This window comes from Mustela nigripes, chromosome 1 (genome assembly GCF_022355385.1).
Source record: "Mustela nigripes isolate SB6536 chromosome 1, MUSNIG.SB6536, whole genome shotgun sequence".
Taxonomy (NCBI): domain Eukaryota; kingdom Metazoa; phylum Chordata; class Mammalia; order Carnivora; family Mustelidae; genus Mustela; species Mustela nigripes.
Genome location: NC_081557.1, coordinates 146,928,221 through 146,944,719, shown reverse-complemented (window position 1 = coordinate 146,944,719; position 16,499 = coordinate 146,928,221). Strand labels below are relative to the sequence as shown.

The following is a 16,499-nucleotide window of genomic DNA, read 5'->3' as shown; positions in this document are numbered from 1 at the left end:
CTTACAGATATTTAAAGACTGACCTATGTTAGGGAACTGGACTTCAGTAATCTGGAGGAAAAGTATAACAGATAGAGGAAAGAACAAGTGCAAAGGCCCTGAGGCAGGAGTACAGTGTAGATCCCAAGCCTGTCAGGAATAGCAAGAAAGCCAGTGGGGTGATGTTGGGATGGCAGGGGCAGGTCATGGAGGGCTCTATGGGCCTATGAAAGCCCTATTGGAGTATTTTGAGTAGAGGAGTGGCTTGAATTGACTTAGATTTTCTCTGTCACTCTAGCGACACAGTTCAAAATTAAATGGAGGGGAGCAAGGCTGGAAGGAGGGAAACCAGTTAGATGGCTATTGGAATCATCAAGTCTGGAGTGGATGGTGGTGGTGAAGGTACTTATTCTAATATCTGGGGCCAGATTTGTTTTGGAATTCTGAATTAGTCAAGTTTTAGGAAGATAATACAGGGCATAAAGTAGTAGTAGTAGTAGTTGGTAGTAATAGTGAGAAGTAGATCCCACCCTGTTTATTCTGTGTTGCCTCCAATTAAAAGTCAGAAGAAGGGAAGAGAATACAATAGAAGAAAATAATCTTCTGCAATTTTTACTTTTCTAAAGTAAAACATGTGTTCCTACTTTAAAGCACCATTTTCCATTTCTGTCTGGTATATTTAGATACTTTGATCTTTGATAAAAATCCTTGGTAAGTCACAGCAGCCTGGACTTTCTCCCTCACTTCTTTCTGTCTCTCTTTCTCTCCCTCACACCTTCCCTCTCTCTCCCCTACAGTTCAGAGATGCACTGAGCAAAGAGGAAAGAGGATTCTGGAGAAGAAAGGTTTGGCAGGAAGCAAAGAGAAGCCATCCTAAGAAGCACATGCTTCAGGTGAGGGAGGGCAGAAAGAGTATCATTTGGGATAAGGTTAACAACAAACCCGGAAATGGCTCTCACACCATTTCTAAGTACCCTAGACACTGGGGACTAAAAAACACTGGGGAAATACACCTTCAAAAGTAGAGTGGTTTTCCATGTCCTACGTTGAATAAAGCACCAAGACCATGTCTGTTAGCAACTAGAACTGGAGAAATGGGGGCAGGCTGCAACCAAGGTGAAAGCAAGGAAGGGTCCTTTCCCATACACTCCCACCCATACCCCCACCCGCATGCTTAGAAGGCAGCCCGTGTCTGCAGCAGCCGTGGATGGCCCACAGGTCACAGTGGAGGGCAGCAAAGAGGGGCTGCAGGCTGATGGTCAATAGAGTCCTGCAGGGCACCTGACAGAGACCCGCTGATTCTCCATCCTGCCTGCCTTCTGCCTTCTGTTTTACTTTGGTCCTTCCTTTCCCTTTCCTTTTATATTTCTCCTTGGGTTCCAGAAGTCACTTCAGTTTGAGGAAGGGATGAGAAAGTGGGGAAGATGTTAAGAAAGAAGTATTGCTCCAGCTTAGGATCTTTAAAAACAAAAATGTTAATTCTTAGGCTATACACGAAGATCCTCAATCGGGCAATGCTGTCAAAAACAAGTCAAATGTTCAATGAACAAAGGAAAAATCTTGTTTTCATAAATAGTGAATCTTTCTGCAGAGAAATTACTATAGATCGATCTCAGGTTTCCAGTTGTAGGAATCCAATTGCCATAGTTGAATTCATTAGTGGGGGTGCTTTTTTTCTCATAATAACCATTTGTGAATGTGTGTTAAGCGTATTTTGTGGATTTTCTCCTTCAATTGTTTTAATACACTTTTTAAGACATTTATAGTTTCTCTCATTTTTGCAGATAAGAAAACCAAAGCAAAGAAACTAAGTGACTTGTTCAAGGTAAATGCAACTATAAATTACAGATCTGGAACAGGACCAGATATTCATCTGTTCGCAAAGTCCATGGTAACTTCTTTTAAATTAGACTTTTTAAAGTACTGCTATGGTATACATTCTACCTTTCATGAAGGTCTTGTTGAAACACTCTGCTAAGGGCAATGCCAACCATGACTCAATCTTAGAGGAAAAAAGGAAGACCGAGTCCAGTTGACAAGGGACTTAGAATCTATGCAGTTATGTGACAAACACTGTACAACTGGGCTTATGGCACCATGAAACAGTTTGGATTAAAACAACCTGTTTTAATCAAATATTATGATACTATGCGTCCTCTATTATTATTTCTTTTACATTTGGAATCTTATCAAATTGTATTGTATAATTCTCTTGTCATGCAAAACTATCATCATGGAACATTTAGTGTGGAGAAAAATGTCAATGCTGAAGGACTTCTTTAGATGGGTGCTCAACAAACACATATCTCTAGCTGATGGGCTGTTCCAAGAGTGTGGAGGAGCTTTTTGAAATGGGGAGATATGGACCCGACATTCAAGGCCCTAAATTTGGCTGCCATCTGGGAATCAAAGAGGACCCAGTATGGTTCCTTCCAATGAGGTTCACGGGCAGTCTTTGTTGTTAGTGTTTCAACCTCAGAGGGCTGGGAAAATATTGGAAATGTTAGTTTGAAGAGTCATAGATATTTAAAGAAACTAGAAGAGTTCAGGATCTAGTCCAGTTTCCAGTGGACAACAAAGCCTCAAAGACAGTGAAGAGAAATAGCATCTTACCACTTAAAGTATAGTCAATCAAATCATTTCCTAGCTTTGCTTCTGCTTCTTCTCTATAAAAGTCTTCCCCAAGTTCTTGACAATGAACTGCTGTTAACCACTTCTGATTTAGTGAGGCCAGATTCAAATAGATTTTGCTCAAACAAACAAACAAACAAAAACCTCTTTAAAAAAGACTTCCAAACAATTATTTCAGGTGAAAATGATATCCTAGAAAATGTAGTAGCATTTAAACAGATTCTCTGCCATGGGTCCGTACACTAGTGGGTGAGTCCAGGGAGAGGCTAGGCAGGGTCTAGAGAAAAGTCCGTAGAGTCAGATTCAGGAAACCTGACTAATGTGAGGCAGGCTAACTTCATTCTGTATACCACAGGATTCTATGTACACCCTCCATATTTATTTATTTTGCATTTACTGCATTAATGCTTTATGTCTATCTATTAAAACATTACAAAAATGAAGTTTAAAAGGATAAAATTGAAAGTTCTGCTTTCTTCCCAAATCCTTAAATTAAGGACACTATTGCTGTCCTTAATGAAGGGGCATGATCAAATCTAAGTGTAAGAAAGAGATACTGGAGGTAGCAATTAAAAGATGTGTCTTGGGGGTGCCTGGGTGGTGAGGTCAGTTGAACATCTGATTCCTGATTTTGGCTCAGGTTGTGATTTCAGGGTCATGGGATCGAGCCCCATGTCCAGTTCTGTGCTCAGTGTGCAGTCCACTTGAGATTTTCTCTCCCTCTTCTTCTGCCTTCCCCTTCCTATTCATGCACATGCACATGCTCTCTCTCTCTCTCAAAATAAATTAATTAATCCTTAAAAAAAAGTATCATAAAAATGAATAAATAAAGGGGTCCCTTACTCAAAAAGTTGAGGAAATGCTGAAATAACCAAGTCAAATGAGTCCTGTGTCTCAGGACCCAGAGCCTTCCCTATGCTCATTTTTAGAGGGGGTAGAATCTGAGGTGTTCCCCATTCTTTTTTTTTTTATTTTTTATAAACATATATTTTTATCCCCAGGGGTACAGGTCTGTGAATCACCAGGTTTACACACTTCACAGCACTCACCAAAGCACATACCCTCCCCAATGTCCATAATCCCACCCCCTTCTCCCAAACCCCCTCCCCCCGGCAACCCTCAGTTTGTTTTGTGAGATTAAGAGTCACTTATGGTTTGTCTCCTTCCCAATCCCATCTTGTTTCATTTATTCTTCTTCTACCCACTTAAGCCTCCATGTTGCATCACCACTTCCTCATATCAGGGAGATCATATGATAGTTGTCTTTCTCCGCTTGACTTATTTCGCTAAGCATGATACGCTCTAGTTCCATCCACGTTGTTGCAAATGGCAGGATTTCATTTCTTTTGATGGCTGCATAGTATTCCATTGTGTATATATACCACATCTTCTTGATCCATTCATCTGTTGATGGACATCTAGGTTCTTTCCACAGTTTGGCTATTGTGGACATTGCTGCTATAAACATTCGGGTGCATGTGTCCCTTTGGATCACTACATTTGTATCTTTAGGGTAAATACCCAATAGTGCAATTGCTGGGTCATAGGGCAGTTCTATTTTTAACATTTTGAGGAACCTCCATGCTGTTTTCCAGAGTGGCTGCACCAGCTTGCATTCCCACCAACAGTGTAAGAGGGTTCCCCTTTCTCCGCATCCTCGCCAGCATCTGTCATTTCCTGACTTGTTGATTTTAGCCATTCTGACTGGTGTGAGGTGATATCTCATTGTGGTTTTGATTTGTATTTCCCTGATGCCGAGTGATATGGAGCACTTTTTCATGTGTCTGTTCGCCATCTGGATGTCTTCTTTGCAGAAATGTCTGTTCATGTCTTCTGCCCATTTCTTGATTGGATTATTTGTTCTTTGGGTGTTGAGTTTGCTAAGTTCTTTATAGATTCTGGACACTAGTCCTTTATTTGATATGTCGTTTGCAAATATCTTCTCCCATTCTGTCAGTTGTCTTTTGATTTTGTTAACTGTTTCCTTTGCTGTGCAAAAGCTTTTGATCTTGATGAAATCCCAGTAGTTCATTTTTTCCCTTGCTTCCCTTGCCTTTTGCGTTGTTCCTAGGAAGATGTTGCTGCGGCAGAGGTCGAAGAGGTTGCTGCCCGTGTTCTCCTCAAGGATTTTGATGGATTCCTTTCGTACATTGAGGTCCTTCATCCATTTTGAGTCTATTTTTGTGTGTGGTGTAAGGAAATGGTCCAATTTCATTTTTCTGCATGTGGCTGTCCAATTTTCCCAGCACCATTTATTGAAAAGGCTGTCTTTTTTCCATTGGACATTCTTTCCTGCTTTGTCGAAGATTAGTTGACCATAGATTTGAGGGTCTATTTCTTGGCTCTCTATTCTGTTCCATTGATCTATGTGTCTGTTTTTGTGCCAGTACCATGCTGTCTTGATGATGACAGATTTGTAATAGAGCTTGAAGTCCGGAATTGTGATGCCACCAACGTTGGCTTTCTTTTTCAATATCCCTTTGGCTATTCGAGGTCTTTTCTGGTTCCATATAAATTTTAGAATTATTTGTTCCATTTCTTTGAAAAAGATGGATGGTACTTTGATAGGAATTGCATTAAACGTGTAGATTGCTTTAGGTAGCATAGACATTTTCACAATATTTATTCTTCCAATCCAGGAGCATGGAACATTTTTCCATTTCTTTGTGTCTTCGTCAATTTCTTTCATGAGTACTTTATAGTTTTCTGAGTATAGATTCTGTGTCTCTTTGGTTAGGTTTATTCCTAGGTATCTTATGGTTTTGGATGCAATTGTAAATGGGATTGACTCCTTAATATCTCTTTCTTCTGTCTTGCTGTTGGTGTAGAGAAATGCAACTGATTTCTGTGCGTTGATTTTATATCCTGACACTTTACTGAATTCCTGTATAAGTTCTAGCAGTTTTGGAGTGGAGTCTTTTGGGTTTTCCACATATAGTATCATATCATCTGCGAAGAGTGATAATTTGACTTCTTCTTTGCTGATTTGGATGCCTTTAATTTCCTTTTGTTGACTGATTGCTGAGGCTAGGACCTCTAGTACGATGTTGAATAGCAGTGGTGATAATGGACATCCCTGCCGTGTTCCTGACCTTAGCGGGAAAGCTTTCAGTTTTTCTCCATTGAGAATGATATTTGCGGTGGGTTTTTCATAGATGGCTTTGATGATATTGAGGTATGTGCCCTCTATCCCTACACTTTGAAGAGTTTTGATCAGGAAGGGATGTTGTACTTTGTCAAATGCTTTTTCAGCATCTATTGAGAGTATCATATGGTTCTTGTTCTTTCTTTTATTGATGTGTTGTATCTCATTGACTGATTTGCGGATGTTGAACCAACCTTGCAGCCCTGGAATAAATCCCACTTGGTCGTGGTGAATAATCTTTTTAATGTACTGTTGAATCCTATTGGCTAGTATTTTGTTGAGTATTTTCGCATCTGTGTTCATCAAGGATATCGGTCTATAGCTCTCTTTTTTGGTGGGATCCTTGTCTGGTTTTGGGATCAAGGTGATGCTGGCCTCATAAAATGAGTTTGGAAGTTTTCCTTCCATTTCTATTTTTTGGAACAGTTTCAGGAGAATAGGAATTAGTTCTTCTTTAAATGTTTGGTAGAATTCCCCCGGGAAGCCGTCTGGCCCTGGGCTTTTGTTTGTTTGGAGATTTTTAATGACTATTTCAATCTCCTTACTGGTTATGGGTCTGTTCAGGCTTTCTATTTCTTCCTGGTTCAGTTGTGGTAGTTTATATGTTTCTAGGAATGCATCCATTTCTTCCAGATTGTCAAATTTATTGCCGTAGAGTTGCTCATAGTATGTTCTTATAATAGTTTGTATTTCTTTGGTGTTAGTTGTGATCTCTCCTCTTTCATTCATGATTTTATTTATTTGGGTCCTTTCTCTTTTGTTTTTGATAAGTCGGGCCAGGGGTTTATCAATTTTATTAATTCTTTCAAAGAACCAGCTCCTAGTTTCGTTGATTTGTTCTATTGTTTTTTTGGTTTCTATTTCATTGATTTCTGCTCTGATCTTTATGATTTCTCTTCTCCTGCTGGGCTTAGGGTTTCTTTCTTGTTCTTTCTCCAGCTCCTTTAGGTGTAGGGTTAGGTTGTGTACCTGAGACCTTTCTTGTTTCTTGAGAAAGGCTTTTACTGCTATATATTTTCCTCTCAGGACTGCCTTTGTTGTGTCCCAGAGATTTTGAACCGTTGTATATTCATTATCATTTGTTTCCATGATTTTTTTCAATTCTTCTTTAATTTCCCGGTTGACCCATTCATTCTTTAGAAGGATACTGTTTAGTCTCCATGTATTTGGGTTCTTTCCAAACTTCCTTTTGTGGTTGAGTTCTAGCTTTAGAGCATTGTGGTCTGAAAATATGCAGGGAATGATCCCAATCTTTTGATACCGGTTGAGTCCTGATTTAGGACCGAGGATGTGATCTATTCTTGATAATGTTCCATGTGCACTAGAGAAGAATGTGTATTCTGTTGCTCTGGGATGAAATATTCTGAATATATCCGTGATGTCCATCTGGTCCAGTGTGTTGTTTAAGGCCTTTATTTCCTTGCTGATCTTTTGCTTGGATGACCTGTCCATTTCAGTGAGGGGAGTGTTAAAGTCCCCTACTATTATTGTATTATTGTTGATGTGTTTCTTTGATTTTGTTATTAATTGGTTTATATAGTTGGCTGCTCCCACATTGGGGGCATAGATATTTAAAATTGTTAAATCTTCTTGTTGGACAGACCCTTTGAGTATGATATAGTGTCCTTCCTCATCTCTTATTATAGTCTTTGGCTTAAAATCTAATTGATCTGATATAAGGATTGCCACTCCTGCTTCCTTCTGATGTCCATTAGCATGGTAAATTCTTTTCCACCCCCTCACTTTAAATCTGGAGGTGTCTTCGGGCTTAAAATGTGTTTCTTGGAGGCAACATATAGATGGGTTTTGTTTTTTTATCCATTCTGATACCCTGTGTCTTTTGACAGGGGCATTTAGCCCATTCACATTCAGGGTAACTATTGAGAGATATGAATTTAGTGCCATTGTATTGCCTGTAAGGTGACTGTTACTGTATATGGTTTCTGTTCCTTTTTGGTCTACCACTTGTAGGCTCTCTCTTTGCTTAGAGGACCCCTTTCAATATTTCCTGTAGAGCTGGTTTGGTATTTGCAAATTCTTTCAGTTGTTGTTTGTCCTGGAAGCTTTTAATCTCTCCTTCTATTTTCAATGATAGCCTAGCTGGATATAGTATTCTTGGCTGCATGTTTTTCTCGTTTAGTGCTCTGAAAATATCATGCCAGCTCTTTCTGGCCTGCCAGGTCTCTGTGGATAAGTCAGCTGCCAATCTAATATTTTTACCATTGTATGTTACAGACTTCTTTTCCCGGGCTGCTTTCAGGATTTTCTCTTTGTCATTGAGACTTGTAAATTTTACTATTAGGTGACGGGGTGTGGGCCTATTCTTATTGATTTTGAGGGGCATTCTCTGAACCTCCTGAATTTTGATGCTCGTTCCCTTTGCCATATTGGGGAAATTCTCCCCAATAATTCTCTCTAGTATACCTTCTGCTCCCCTCTCACTTTCTTCTTCTTCTGGAATCCCAATTATTCTAATGTTGTTTCGTCTTATGGTGTCACTTATCTCTCGAATTCTCCCCTCGTGGTCCAGTAGCTGTTTGTCCCTCTTTTGCTCAGCTTCTTTATTCTCTGTCATTTGGTCTTCTATATCACTAATTCTTTCTTCTGCCTCATTTATCCTAGCAGTTAGAGCCTCCATTTTTGATTGCACCTCATTAATAGCTTTTTTGATTTCACCTTGGTTAGATTTTAGTTCTTTTATTTCTCCAGAAAGGGCTTTTATATCTCTTGAGAGGGTTTCTCTAATATCTTCCATGCCTTTTTCGAGCCCGGCTAGAACCTTGAGAATTGTCATTCTGAACTCTAGATCTGACATATTACCGATGTCTGTATTGATTAGGTCCCTAGCCTTCGGTACTGCCTCTTGTTCTTTTTTTTGTGTTGAATTTTTACGTCTTGTCATTTTGTCCAGATAAGAGTAAATGAAGGAGCAAGTAAAATACTAAAAGGGTGGCAACAACCCCAGGAAAATATGCTTTAACCAAATTAGAAGAGATCCAAAATCGTGAGTGGGGAGAAAGGGGATAAAAAGAGGTTCAAAAAGGAAGAGAGAAAAAAAAAAACAAAAAGAAAAGAAAAGAAAAGAATTTTTTAAAAAAGAAAACACCTAAGAAAAATGTAAAAAAGAAAATATATATATATTAGATAAACTAGTAAAAAATCGTTAAAAAAGAAAAAGGTAACAGTTAAAAAAAAATTTTACCCGAAGGCGAGAAAAAAAAAATGAAAAAGAAAAAATTAAATTAACTGCAAGACTAAAAAAAATCACAGGAAAAAAGCCATGAGTTCCGTGCTTGGCTTTCTCCTCCTCTGGAATTCTGCTGCTCTCCTTGGTATTGAAACCGCACTCCTTGGTAGGTGAACTTGGTCTCGGCTGGAATTCTTGTTGATCTTCTGGGGGAGGGGCCTGTTGTAGTGATTCTCAAGTGTCTTTGCCCCAGGCGGAATTACACCGCCCTTACCCGGGGCCGGGGTGAGTAATCCGCTCAGGTTTGCTTTCAGGAGCTTTTGTTCCCTGAGCGCTTTCCGTAGAGTTCCGGAGGACGGGAATACAAATGGCGGCCTCCTGGTCCCCGGCCCGGAGGAGCCGAGAGCCCAGGGCCCCACTCCTCAGTGCGCCCTCAGAGAACAGCGCCCAGTTACTCCCGTCTGCCTGACCTCCAGCCGCGCTCCGAGCTCACCGAGCCTGCGACCGGTTCAAGGTAACACAGAGCTGCGAGCTTACTGTCGGCTGTGTCTCTGTAGCCAGCTTTCCCGTTCCAATACCCGCAAGCTCTGCGACACTCAGATACCCCCGATCCTTCTGTGACCCTGCGGGACCTGAGGCCACGCTGACCCCGCGTGGGCTTCACCCGGTTTAGCCTCTGGAGCGATGTCCCTCAGCGGAACAGACTTTTAAAAGTCCTGATTTTGTGCTCGGTTGCTCCGCTGCTTGCCGGGAGCCGGCCCCTCCCCCCGGGGTCTATCTTCCGTCGCTTTGGATTCACTTCTCCGCCGGTCCTACCTTTCAGAAAGTGGTTGTTTTTCTGTTTCCAGAATTGCTGTTCTTCTTCTCTTCGATCTGCCGATGGATTTTCAGGTGTTTGCAATCTTTAGATAAGCTATCTAGCTGATCTCCGGCCAGCTGAAGCAGTCTCAGCCTGCTACTTCTCCGCCATCTTGACTCCTCCCTCGGTGTTCCCCATTCTTATTTAACCACAGAACCCTCTTTGGAAGGAACAGGAAACAAGTATCTCACAGAACACAGTGTGGAGAAAGCTAATCTCAACTCATTTTTCTTCATTTCCATTATAGTGTCCACCTTCGAATTCTCTGTAACTAATCCTCTGTCCACCTGCCTCAAGACTATCCTGATAATGCAGCCTCTGAGACATGTTCAGTCAGAAGCACCAAGCTAAGCTGCTTCCATATGCCTGGCCCTCAGAATTTGTGTGCCAGTAAGTGTTTGTTATTTCAAGCTGTTAAGTTTGGAACAGGTAATACACCCCATAAATTCTATCCATGAATATTTCTTAACTTTGTCTTATTCTTTCTCTATCAGCAAGTCATGGTTGATTTTGACATAACTTTAATACCTTAATTTTTAAATTATTATATATATATATATATATATATCCCTTTGTAAGGCTCTGTAATCACTGGGGAGTCTGCTTGAGAGTCTCTCTTCCTCTCCCTCTGCCTCTCCCACTTGTGCTCTCTCTAAAATTAATAAATCAATCTTTAAAGTTTAAATGATTAAAACTAAAAAGAGAATGGGAATCACTTCAGAATGGAGTTGGGAGGGGTAGGGGATGAGTGAAATAGCTGATGGGGATTAAGGGAGGGTACTTGTGATGTGAGCACTGCGTGTTGGATAGAATTGTTGAATCACTGTATCGTACACCTGAAACTAATATTACACTGAATGTTAACTAATTGGAATTTAAATAAAAAGCTTCAAAAAAACATTATAGTAAGAGACTCAACCAAACTACCTGAATTCCATTCCCTTCAAGGCATGCTGTGGATATTGGGAGTAGTTTGGGAAAGGACCAAGCTTGCATATGATATTGGAGGCTGGTTGTCTACGGCAATCAACAAATCAGAAAAAAATTCTGCCATTATTTTGATTTCTACTTTGGCCATTGTCTGCTACCCATTCTCTCTGTTCTTGTGTTCTATGGCTCTTTAACTGTAGAGTATTAATACCTGTTCTTCATATCGCCTCGCTCTTGTGGGCTGCAGTTCTCTTTGTTCTTGCATTTTTTTCCTAGAGTTCATAAATGAGTGAGCAAAGGGGAAGGGAAATGAGGGTCCAATTTGTTAAGAAAAACAAAATAGAACAAAACAGTAAGCTGTGGTATCACTAAAGTCAAGAGCGGCAACATCCAAAGAATCATTTCAAGTTCACTGAGAAGGTAAATAAAATGGACATACAGAATGCCAGGATGTGGAACAAAAGAAATCATGTTCACAAAAGTAAATTTATTAGAGAGGTTTTTTTTTTTAAATTTTATTTATTTATTTGACAGAGAGAGAGAAAGAGAGAGAGAGAGGGAGAGATCACAAGCAGGCAGAGAGAGAGGAAGAAGCAGGCTCGCCGCCAAGCAGAGAGCCCGATGCAGGGCTCAATCCCAGGACCCTGGGATCATGACCCAAGCCAAAGGCAGAAGCTTTAACCCACTGAGCCACCCAGGCGCCCCAAATTTATTAGAGAGGTTAGACAGAAAAAATGGGTCAAAGAAAGACTGCAAAGTAAGGGAAGGAGAGACAACTATTTTTAAGCAGGTTTTGTGTCAAAGAAAAAAAATAAAATGGTTTTCTAAAAAGGTACATCAAATTTAAAAAGAGGTTTTTTAAAAGCTAAAAACTGTTACTGTGCTTTGTAAGCTTATGGGAGACATTCAATAGAATTTCAGGTATTGGTGATGCAGGAAACAGAGAAAATACTTACAAAAGGAAGGCTGCCCTGGGTGGGACCCGAAACATGAGAGAGATTTGCTTTTGAGGCCAACAGACATCTCTAACGAGGTAATAGGAAAGAAAGCAAAGAATGTGAGCTGAGAGTAGGCAGGAAGGTCAGGACTTCTCCCTCAAGCAGTTATGTGGACAAAAGGCAGAGGTGGGTTGAGACAGTGCTGGGTTTTGATCTGGAGAGTTCTATGGAATGAGGGAACCAAAGGGATTTTGCAACTGAATGACCTTTATGATGGGTCCATAAACTAGAGATCTTAACCTGGGAGAAGAACTACCAACTAGAAGAGAGAGACTACAGTAAGTGAGACAGAAAGACAAGAATGTTTATCAGACGGGGCGCCTGGGTGGCTTGGTCTGTTAAGCGTTTGCCTTTGGCTCATCATGATCTCAGGGTCCTGGGATGGAGTCCAATGTCACTGAGAAGGGAGTCTGTTTTTCCCTCTTCCTCTGCTTCTCCCCGCCCCGCCATGCTCTCTCAAAAGAATAAATCTTTTTTTTTTTTTTAAAAGAATGCTTATCAGAGTACAGCATGCTTGAGATCAAGATTTCAGAGGTGGTATAATTACAGATGATGAGCATTGGAAGTGAGAATCAAGGAAGTGAGAGGCTCAGAATGTTTAATGGCTCAATAAATACAGTGGCAGAAAGGAAGTCTGTAAGGTGTAGAGATCCTAACTGACAAGGAGTCTTAGAATATGGCAGCAGCAAGAAACATGTCCATGGTATAGCCAGACAAGATAAACTTCAAAAGTGAATTGGTTTTCGACCAAGAAAGGCATAGAAATGATTTGGATGTGGCAATGGGCAATTAATTAGGTGGGCACCCACCCCAACAGCTCCCTCCCCGTTTGTGGTTAGTGGAATATGGGCTTTTCTGTGAAAGGCTGGAGAGGAGTCAAGGAATCAGTATCCTGTGGGGTGGGTGTTTTCATCAGGGCAAGACCATAAAGGAGTAGTCAGAAATGAGGTTGAGTTTACGAAGGAGTTTGCTGAGTGACAGCCCATGAGTTCCAGAGGGCATGGTAGAAGAGTTTGGGAGGGCCTACAGGTTGCCTAGGAGACTGAATCAAATCAAAGTATGAACAGAACAGGATGGGGATGAGCGTATGGGTAACAGCAGATAGCTAGGAGGCTTAAACTTCTAGTGATAAGAACAAGGTAGAGTGGTATTTAAGACATTTACGGATTAATCCTGGTAGTATATTTTTTAAAATGGTAGGCAATCCATTTGAACTACATAGTTCAGATAATCTAGCTAGAAAACAGGAGAAACTGGGAGCAGCTTATTCCTGAAACCAGGGTGAGGAGGGCTGGTAATCAGTAAAATATAAGATAAAACAAAAGCAACTGAATACTGGAAAGGGAGATAACATAATCTAGTAAAATTAAAATGCATGCACCCTAAGTTTCAGTTGTGCAGGATGAGTAAGCTCTAGAGGTCTAAAGTACAGCTGTGGTGATTATAGCTAATATTACTGTATTACATGAAATTTGCTGAAACTAGATCTTAAGGGTTCTCACCACTTACTATGTAATGTGATGGATATGCTAATTATCTTGACTGTGGTAATCACTTCATAGTGTGTGCATATATCAAAACATGACTTTGGTGTACCTGGGTGGCCTAGTCTGTTGAGCATCTGACTTGGTTTCGGCTCAGGCTATGATCTCAGGATCATGAGATCCAGCCCCAAGTCATGCTCTATGCTCAGTGGGGAGTCTACTTAAGATTCTCTCTCTCCTCCCTCTTCCCCTTTCCCCTGTGCTGTCTCTCTCGAATAAATAATAAATCTTTTTGAAGAAACATGATAATTGTACACCTTAATGTATACAATTTTTATTTATCAATTAAACTTCAATAAAGCCAGGGGAAAGATGAGTGTGAGCTTTTACTGGACAAGTTTGCTTCTAGAGATCTATTTGCATTACATGCAACTGTGCGACACAACTTCCATAGCCAAGTTTTATCATGAATATATATAGCAGTGAAGGACTAACTCAATTTACTTTCTATATTGCTAGTCTGACACAATCCTCCCCTAAGCCTGGAGTGGTGATATAGAGTTGAAATAGCTTATCTCAGACATCTATTTCAGCTCCTGAATTTGGATGTCACAAAAAATAGAGATACAATGTTAATAAATACATACCAAAAAGAGGGTCATTTGGCAAAAACGAGTGGGAAAGGAAAACAAGGAATTAGAGATAAGCATGGAATAATTAAACAATAGCATTTTACTGTGAAAAACCACTTGCTTTCCAATGTGATCCAATTATTTATTTCCATTATGCAATTTTATAGCATTCTCATGGCTTCTATCTATGAGATACACAGCAGCAGCAGTACCAGGAAAAATAGATTATTTCAGAACACCAGAATACCAGTAGAACAGGAGAGGTGATTACATTAAAAAATATTGACAGTCATCACAAGGATAAATAGAGCAGCAGCAAAGAAGCCCAGAACATCTAGGTATTTTATAAGAGAAAAATTTTCTATTGACAGATAGCAATCTCTTAGTGACCACCAGCAAATGGGTTCCCAGCAGTTTTCTTCCAAAGAGCTTACAGTATCAGGGGAAAGACCATAGATTATGAGGGGAATTATGTAAAGTTAAAAGTCTCTGTCAAGACTCATTTCATTGTTTTAAATAAATTCATTATGTCCTAGAATCCAACATCTTGAACCTAAAATATCTTGTCTGAGTTCATTTATTCTTCAAATCCAAGCTAGATGGTTATCTGCATTGTTATCAACCTTTTTGATTGAGGACATATGTGGCTAGTACACACTGCACAGAACAATTATGACACACTCAGGCTTCGCCCTGTAGAAATGCACAGCTCATCACAGAAGGAATGTGTAAAGACCATACAGGCAACAGAATAAATAGTGCACACTGGATAGTACACATAGACACACATGCTCACACATGCTCACACAAGCACATACGTTGCCTGCTCTTGCATATTCTGAAGCAAACAGAGGAAAGTTGGAGGCAATTTTAAGCTCAAACATAGTGAATAGTGAACTGTTAAATACTTACAATGTAGAGGAAAGAGGACACATTTTCTAGTTTGTCTTTAAAAATGCATCACCAGAACTGCCCCCGTTAGGGTCCAATTCTAATCAGGTTGCACAAGCAGCTCCATCTTTGGGGCTCCCTGTGTGGCTTCAGACCCACATGATGGACAAGAAAGAGAAAAGGCCACTAAGATGGAGAAGAAAATGTCCAAGAACTGGGGAAGGAGGAGACCCTGAAGCTCTAATAGCCTACCTCCAGATATGTCTGAAAACACTCAGGTTGTAGAAATGCACATACCCTACCTTCACCAACACTGAATGTGTTTTTCTCTGATCATCCTGAGGAAGATGAATTGACCATATTCACTACACAGATCTTTGGGTCCTTCATTTGGCAACCAAGGCCAGGGACCAAGACAAATCAACAAAGGACCCTTCAAGTCAGAGTGGGTATCAGATGGTAGCCTAGAAGACACAGTTAATTCTTTTTGGTGTTTTCCATGAGGATACAAGGAATCACATCTCTCAGTATGACAGGCATGACTTTAACCTGGACACATTCACGTGGAGCAAGCTGTGCCATGAGGAAGAGGGCCCATACCCAAATTGGGCTGCCAAATTTCTGTCATCTTACAGGAGAGCATAATCATCTATGGAGGCTATTGGAAACAGTCAACAAATGTGGACAAACACACCCTGCATTCCAATACGCTCCACTAAAGTCTGAGGACAGAAAAAAAGGTGAAAGAGTGTAGACTCGGATTATTCCTAGGGGAATATAGCTCACTACTAGATCTAGCATATTGGTAGCTGTGGCCTGAATCAACATACAACTTTTGGGGGTGTTTGTAGTAAGGAAAAAGAAGAGAGTCTGGAAGTTGACTTCTTTGATGGCTTCTATAATACCACAAAGAGTCTCTGGTTTGCAGAACAGCTAATGGGACTGGGTCAGAGAAGAAAAAACAGAGGCAAAACAAAAAACAAAAAACAAAAAATCCAAAAAACTCAAAACTTGCAGCCTGAAAGTGATAATAAGCTCATGTAAGGAAGCCAGCACCCAGGAATCCCTGGATATAGTCAGAAAGGTGGTCACAGAGGATGGGACAATGATTAGCACTGAACAAATGCTCTCTGTCTTAGGCAGCAGGAAGGAGGAAGATGGTTCTGATGAAGCCAGTAGCCTTCTGACAGAGCCAAGTGCCTATACCTATGCCATGCTGACCAGGAAGTGTGAGCTGCTCTATGGTTTAGGGGGGCATGTTTGAAACAAGGGACTGCCAGTTTATCCTGAATGATTTCTACTATTTTGATTCCCCACAGGATGAAAAAAAAATTGGCAGACTTGAATACAGGTGGATTCACAAACTCAAGACTGCCCAAAGGAGATAAACTTGGAAGAGGACAGAGATGAGACAGAAGATGCAGTGAGAAGAGATGAAGAGGAGGAGGATGCCAGAGACGAAAGTGGGGAGGAACAGGAAGAGGAAGAGTACTCGCTGGTGGACCCTGACTGCAAGTCTGCGGATCACTGGCCCAGGACCTACCAGTGGTGTGTGACGCCTGCACGGGACCACACAGGGCCTGACACAAAGACAGCAAAGTGCTGACAGCCCAGGCCATGACAGAACCTGTCTTTGATGATTTCAGATGCTATGCGGGGACAAAAGTTAAACTGAATAGTGAATTCTCTCAGTATCACTGGGTGCTATTTCCAATACGCTGAGTAAAACAAGGTGGAGGCAAAGATATTCTTTGCCAGAGCCT

General features: G+C 40.7%; 1 protein-coding gene and 1 long non-coding RNA gene across 2 annotated transcripts in view; both read right to left on the bottom strand.

Annotated features, from left to right (window-relative positions):
* LOC132013875 (uncharacterized) overlaps positions 1–16,499 on the bottom strand; it is a 422,962-nt gene that overhangs the window by 232,859 nt on the left and 173,604 nt on the right. The window lies entirely within an intron of this gene.
* The window catches only part of DCHS2 (dachsous cadherin-related 2), a 258,187-nt gene that overhangs the window by 112,838 nt on the left and 128,850 nt on the right, over positions 1–16,499 (bottom strand). The gene's annotated exons all lie outside the window — the stretch shown is intronic.